An 8,209-nucleotide genomic window follows, 5' to 3' on the forward strand; every position below is an offset into this window, starting at 1 on the left:
AGTGTGAGAACAGAATCAAGTCCTGCAGAACTTGAGTTTTGAAAGCACATTTCCCATGTATGCTGCTAAATTCCTCCATCTGAAATTCATAAAGAAAGAGGAATGTAAAAGATTGTCAGCTTGCAGTATTAAGCTTGCAGTTTATGGAAGGAAATCATGACACATCTTTCCTGTACGCCGAAAGCTCTAAGTGATCTTCTATCATCATCCCAGCACTACTTCCAGAAATCCTGCAGAGCTCCAGAACTCTCTAGAGCACTATTTCATATTTTCAGCACTTCTCCAGCAAAAATGTCTTTAAAAAAAAAAAAAACAAACCCAGCTACAAATAGAAAATTATTTGTCCATCTTGCACTTCCATACCCAAACACCTTTTTGGTCTTCTGTGTGTACACACCTGGGAAACACTAACATCTACAGGCTCTACCAGTTTACACTGTTTGCAACATATTGAACATATCAGGAGAGTAAGAGACCAAATGAAATGGCACAGACCGCGGCACCACAAGACTAACAGAGCTCTTGACTCAGCAGCAGAAAAACCTGAACGCTTTACCACTTGGTGTCCTGCTGGATGGAGACTCTTCACCCAAGTAAGAATGTCAATTACTGTTGAGGATTTTATTTATACAGTCTCTGCAATTTTTATGCAGCAAGGATAAGCAAAGACTGTTTTAAATAATTTCAGATACTCAGCACTAAATAAGTGGCTCACTTTCAAGAAACAACCAAAAAAAACATTCCACAGAATGTCATATGTTCCTTCAAATGGAGAGCTACATTTCATCAGGATGCTTGCTTAAGTGGAAGTAAGTCTCAGTACAGGGACTGTTTTCAGCAATAGTTGTTAATTAAGTAGTAAAGTACTGATAAAATGTTTAATCAAGTTGCATTTAAACAGCACTGTAATGATATGTAATTACTAAAGAAGACTGCAAAAACCATTCTGCAATAGACTGCATTCAGTTTTCATGCAATGTGCTAATCCATTTAAAAACAGAAAGGATTCCAATGTCCACTGTACAGTGGCCAACGTACAGGCGAGCTATGAAACTTATGCTCCAAGTCACAGAGGACAGGCATTTATTTAAAAGTACACTTGAAGTTTCTCTAAAAGGAGCTACAGAAGTTAAAAGAAAAAAAAATTACAAAAAATTTGAAATATCCAAAGCACCGAAAAAGACCAACACAAGCACAAAGATATGCCATTGCAAATGAAAAAAAAATCATACTCTTAACAGAGACAGGAACAAATAAACACACAGTAGCAGTGAGGCCAGCAGCTCCTCTGCACAGTCATAATGAAAAACCACCACAAAACAAAGGAGGAGCCTGTCAGGAAGGACACGATACACACGGAACACACCATGTTCAGCACAAACTTGTCCCCACGAGTACACGGCAAAGGGTCAGGCATTCAATCCAAAAGTGAACTCGGTGGAAGAGGCACCAAAATGTTTTGCTGTGGCAAGGTACGGTGAGATGAGTACCACTCTGTGTGGGTAAGCAAAAAGTGAGGAGGCAAAAGAAACTCAGCACAGCCAGGATGAATTTCAATCAAAAGAAAATGCAAATATTTAAAACTGAAAAATGTGTCAATGAAGATAAAGACTCGGGGGGAAAAAAAGGATAAGGATGAAGATGAAATGCAGTCCCACAAAACTGCCACTACAGCAGTAATTAAATAAAATGTACCAGAGAGAAAAATGTTTATAACTTAGATATAATTTATATTATTATCTTTAGAAGATAACAACCAATAAAACCAACAACAGAGAAATTTTGATTTTCTAACAGCTCCTCTTACTGATGACTGCAGTTCTCTACTTGTGGTATAAATGCACTAAGTAGCTGACAGTCTAACATGTCCCAGAGTTGCTCACACAATCTTAATATTCTCTATAAATCTTTATATTCCTCAGTATTAGCCATTGGTGTCTTTTAGACTAATTAATGACAGGCTGCGGCAAACATGGGTCCCAGTTCCCGAAATTTTCCAGAATTCCATTCACATAATTACTGTCATGACAAATAGTTTATAAATATACATAATAATTTTTTAAACTTAATTTTATTTTTATTCTATAACTGTTAAACTACAGTTTGGCACACCCTTCCAACCTAAAATACTTTATAATTTGCAAACTAACATGGTACATCTCTGCACCATTAAAACTCTGATTTCCTGAGGCCATAGCTTCACTTGTTTCTAAGACAACCTGTGAAATCATAGAATGGTCAGAGTTGGAAGGGACCTTAAAGATCATCCAGTTCCAACCCCCTGCCCTGGGCAGGGACACCTCCCACCAGACCAGGTTGCTCCAAGCCCCATCCAACCTGGCCTTCAACCCCTCCAGGGATGGGGCAGCCACGGCTTCTCTGGGCAACCTGTTCCAGTGTCTCACCACCCTCACAGTGAAGAATTTCTTTCTAGTATCTAATCTAAATCTCTCCTCTTTCAATTTAAAACTGTCACCGCTCATCCTACTACTCCACTCCCTGATCAAGAGTCCCTCCCCATCTCTCCTGTAGCCCCCTTTAGGTACTGGAAGGGGCTATAAGATCTCCCTGGAGCCTTCTCTTCTCCAGGCTGGACAACCCCATGTCTCTCAGCCTCTCCTCACAGCAGAAGTGCTCCAGCCCTCTGAGCATCTTTGTTGCCTCCTCTGGACAGGAGCCCCAGAGCTGGATACTGTAATCCAGGTGAAGTCTGCCCAGGATGCAGTTGGGAATGACTGAGCCATACGTTGTGGCAGCAACAGGGTTCCTTCCAAATCAAAGAAAACAGGGCATCTCCTCATGCATTTTTTTTTTTAATTTGCATCAATGGAAATTAGGTACCAAATTTACATAGCTGCTTTTGAAAACCTGTCTGTTGTGTCTTCACTGGCAGAGCTTTCTCTGAGTGTTTAGGCAAAGTCTTTGTTCATTTAGAATTGTGCCAATAATCCTTTTTAAAATACAGAAGCGTCTGCTTTTGTGAGCGCTGGCTGACTCTGCTCTGCCCACCACCGAGGTAGCATTTTGAGCATACGCTCAGTACCTCAGCTTTCAGAGAGTCATATTCTTAACATGTGTAACTGCCGCATGTTTAAAAACATTCCTTCTTGAAAACAGCCCTTCATATCACTTTACAAAACAGAGGTAGGCTGAGATACTGGATTTGCAGAGGCTTGGATTATTTTTGCCTTGGCATTACTTGCATGTGATCTACAAAAACACTAAATCACAATTCTGTGTTTTTAATTAGAGCTGCTGACCACAGGTTATACTCACAAAAAAATCTTTTTAAAACAGGAAGAAGGTCTTGTTCATCTGACAAGAATGGTACATTTTTTAGAGATTCAAATCTTACCACTAGAAAAATAGGTCATCTTCAACTGATATAAAAAGAATTATAACCAACCAAGAACAAAAAGCCAAACCCACATGCTTGGGGTGAGGTTCTCACCCTGTAAGTCAATTAGTGCTCTGAAATGTTCTCATTTCTATTCTGCAAGACCTCCCAATTTTCACTGTGTAAAACCTGTGCTTTGAACATTCAGGAAGATGACATTTATATTATGGGAGTATGATTTGCAGCAGGTTAATGTTCTACTTGTGAACAGATTACCAAGAAAGATCCTTCCCTTGTCATAAAAGCCACTTTTTTTCCTTTGGATTCAGAAAGCTGATTTCACCATGCAACTGAGTCATCAAGGAGACCGCTGAGCAGCAGCACGAGCCAAGAAATAAAGATTAGATTGCATCTGCTGCTGCTCAGTTCTGCACCTTGCTGTTGCTCAAACTCATTTGTCCTTAGCCACAATCTATTCAGGATTCCCCGTGTACAATATGTGCAGCAGAACAGGAACCTCACTCCCACCCTCCCAGACAAGTGCCCTGACCAGTAAGGCACAGCAATATGTTTTTGTTCTTTCTCCCTGCCCTGCTGAATGTTCAACTGCTCTTTGCAAAGCAGAAGAGTTTCCATGGGGGACACTGAGAAAGTCCTGCTTCACTTCTGATTGTCCTGTTCATCACCCAGGATGTAATTTTGGATGTTGCAGGAGGTAGACCCAAACCCATTAAGTAGATGAGGACATTACAGCTACACCTCCCACATTGCATAGTCTAGAAAAAAGCTACACTATCAGATAGAAGTAGATAGTATCTCTTCATTGGCCGCCTTATATTTTTCTTGAGTTTCCTGCTTGGTTATGTATCCTCTGCTCTAACATGTTTAGATACCTTGGCACCTAACTTGCTGTGGATCACAAGATGCAGGCACTGCCATGCTGCCCAGTGCAAACCGAAGTGAACTATGTGTAGATTTAGTCCACAGACTCAGTTCTTCAAGTTTTACAGAAGGAAGCTTTGATTTGAGACAATGTTGCAAGACAGGCCCCTAGAATCCAGATGTTCATTTCCTGCAGAATTGTGCTACGTTTTTAGGAGAATTATGTCTTCCTTTATCTCATGTGTTATTATATATCCATTGCTGAGCTACAAAGCAGGATGCTACATGTCATGCAGAAGTGTAAGTTAAATTCAAGGAACCTTCCTTGACTGATTAGTAAATAACACGAAGTCATGTAAATAAAACAAAACCAAAACAGTAGGAGCATTATGATACTGCACTGTCACTGCAAACTGTCCAAGGGATCATGATAATATGTATAGACACAGTCAGAGATCAGACAGTGCTTGTATATATATAATACAGCCAAGCAAAAAGGAAAACTCTCACTGAATAATTCATAAAACTGAACACAGAGTGGAAAATTTTACTGGTTCCTGTGTGGCCACAAGGTGATCAGTAACACCCAAATCCTTCTCCCTTCTCTTTTTTTTTCCCAGTCTTTGATGTTGGTATTACAATAAAAATGAGATCCCAAACCCAGATTTGGCTCAGATGCCAAGATGCTGTGGTAACACAGACAAAGGCATAGCTCCTGTCCCAGGAGGAGGAAAATCCACCATCAGAAATGCAGAGTTATAAATACAGATACATACAAATGTAATATTGACCTTGCTTTACTAAAATCAATGAGAGATTTTTCACCAACTTGAATGGAAATAGGATCAAGTCCAGAGATGGGAGATACGCCAGTTTTGCTCATCAGACTCTACCTAGCCTTTGCACAGTCTCATTTATTACAATCATCACATTAGAGGGAGGTCTTCAGGATCAATATGAAGCAGAAAGAGACACAATAAGTTTGTATGAGATTTAAAAATGGGTTTTGAGGCTGGGGATTGAGAGGCAATGAGACAAAAGACAAGAAGGAAGAAGCACAGGTTAGCAGCTGATACAAATCGTTACAATGCCAAGAGATCTGTGAAACAAAGTCATGAATGTTGACTTAGAAACTGACAGGGTAAGCCCAAAAAATGAAAAAGTTCAAAATGGGGCTTTACTACAAGAAAAGAGGACTGCTGAGATCATTTATTTATAAAGGTAATTAGGAAAAATAAAATGTTTCTCTCAAAATCGAGACTTGGAATTAGTCAATGCATCTATGGATTTGTTGTCAGCCCGCCCAGTGAAAGGTATTAGCTAATAAGAGAGCTTTTAGTGATTTCAAGGGAGGAAGGAACTCGCCTAAATATGTGGGATGGAGTAATGCACTGATTGTTTACATAGCATTTCAAAGTCTGGAAACAACAATTGTTAAAACAACACCAGAAATGTAAGGATACTGAGAACTGAGTGTTCTCAGAGTGCACAATGACATTAACAAGCAAACCAGCAGTTAGTGGTTATCATGATTGATTTTCAAGTTCATTGTTATGAACATTTGATTCAAAAATTATAAAGATACTTCCACTGTGCCTGAGAGCAAGACAAATGAATTAGGGACTGCAAGCCAAAGAGTCTATTTTATCTCAAGAGAAGGGTTGCCTACTCATCTCTAGTCAACAGCCCCTTTTAAAAATCCTGGAATTAATTTTAAACCCCCAAGGAATGATGTAATTTAAACGATTTGTGAGGGTGGAAGACTGAGAGGTTTTTGTACATGACCACTCATTTACCAGAAAAATATCAGATGCTCTATTGCATTGTTTAATCATGTTTATGAGAAATTTATTTTTGCCACAAATTAAACTCCAGCCAAGACAGCTGAACTCAGACACATCATGCACAGAATTCGCTCTCCTTTCTTTGCAATGTAAGTTTGTTGCAATCTATTTACTTTTCTCATGGTCATATGTGCATTTCTAAATGAATCAGTACATTCAAATCATTCAAATGAATCAGTTTGTACTTCCCATGAAGTTCTAATGAATTCAAAGGAACCAGCCAGCTTATAGAAAGAAAACAAGTAAGTAGGTTAAGGTGGTAGGTTTAGCCGTACAAAATTCAGGTTCAATTCTCTGCTCCAGCAAAATTTGCACTGTGACTTATGAACTGCTTTTGGTCTCAACCTGCAAAGATACATTGGGGAGGGACTCTTTATCAGGGAAATGTAGTAACAGGATGAGGGGTAATGGTTTTAAACTGAAAGAGGATAAATTTAGATTAGATACAAGGAAGAAATTCTTTACTGTGAGGGTGGTGAGACACTGGCACAGGTTGCCCAGAGAAGCTGTGGATGCCCCATCCCTGGAGGTGTTCAAGGCCAGGCTGGATGGGGCTTTTATCAATCTGGTCTGGTGGGAGGTGTCCCCGCCCAGGGGAGGGGGGTTGGAACTCGATGATCTTTAAGGTCCCTTCCAACTCTCACCATTCCTATAATTCTATGACAGGTACTTTTCACTGAAATCCCCTAAACCAGATAGTATCAATGAAGAACCTCACTCCACCATCAGTTTCCCCTTCCCTCCAAATTACCACACTAATCTCCAAAACTGGGCTCAACTGATCGAGTCAAAAGAGCGACAATAAAAAACCAAGTTTTTAAAAGCTCAGATATCAGAGGAGAATTGAGACATATTTTTATTCTGCATGTGCACATCACTCTACACTTGTGTTGTGTCTTTTTCTGAGACACTAAGGTTTCTCTGAAAAATAAACAACACACAGACTAACCGCTCATCCACAAGATAAACTCAAATTTCCAGCTCCACAGTTATGTAAATGCAAAATAAAGTGACTAAGAAAAAAGTCACTGAACAAGTATATTTGTAAATAAATAATACATATTGCATGAACGGTGTCAAAAAAACCTTGTCTTTGGAAAGGGCATAAAATATGATAAATATGATAAAATATAGGTTAATTTCCACAGGTCAGGGTTAGAGCCTTGGACCTCCCTCTGAGAACCTAGACATTTTAACTCACACTGGACCAGCCCCTCAGCAGATATCAGTTATGTAATCCCTACAGGAAATCTACCAAGGATATACAAAAATTAAAAAGAAGTTTCAAAAGTCCTTTACTGTAAAGTCAGAAACTATTTGTGGATGGTGGGTGAACCTCAGCATTTACCTCCAATATAAGGCAGATAGCTGCAAGGGAGTATATATTTCCATCTGGGCACAACTCCAATTTTATATTAATAAACTGGCTCTTTTTTTTGTAAACAGAATCAATATCCTGTTTAAAAGTGATTCTTAGAAAAGCAGGAAATTAGAAAATATTAGTATTAAATTAATCAAAATTCTGTTCATGAAATATTGTTAATGTGAATGGATAAATTTCTTTTTCTTTTTTCAAGGGATATACACATGTACATTGATATCATTACCCTTAAACATATGAACTATGTGCTCATTTAAGATATATAAAAACAACATACTTTCTTGTTATTAATGGTGATTCCATGAACACTAAATGACTGAAATCTCTACTTTCAGGGATTATGAATTTAAAATATGATACAATTTTTCAAGTTGCATCACAATAAATTTCTTTTTGCTCTTTAGTATTTCTCTACAATATTGGAGGTGCCTCTAAAAATAAGGAGGGGGAAAAAAAAAAGGCATACGGGAAGCAGAGATTTCCTAAACTATTTTATTTTACTATTGGCATACCAAGCCCCCATTTCCCTGTCCTTATCAGGAAACTTCAGAGAATCAAATGACATTAGATACATCACTGAAGGCGTTCTAGAGCTTGGCTTGCATTTTTACACAGCTAAGAAATTTCTAAGCTCTCTACAGTTTTTCTTTTGTGGAAGGGTAAAAACAGTTCCCAGTTTAGAAGAAATGTATCCAAGACAGAGGCCTCCCCAGGGGAAAGAACAACAAAAGCAGGGACAAGGAAGGAGGCCACAAGAGTGAAAGG

Source organism: Calidris pugnax, unplaced genomic scaffold, assembly GCF_001431845.1.
Source record: "Calidris pugnax isolate Ruff unplaced genomic scaffold, ASM143184v1 scaffold28, whole genome shotgun sequence".
Classification (NCBI taxonomy): domain Eukaryota; kingdom Metazoa; phylum Chordata; class Aves; order Charadriiformes; family Scolopacidae; genus Calidris; species Calidris pugnax.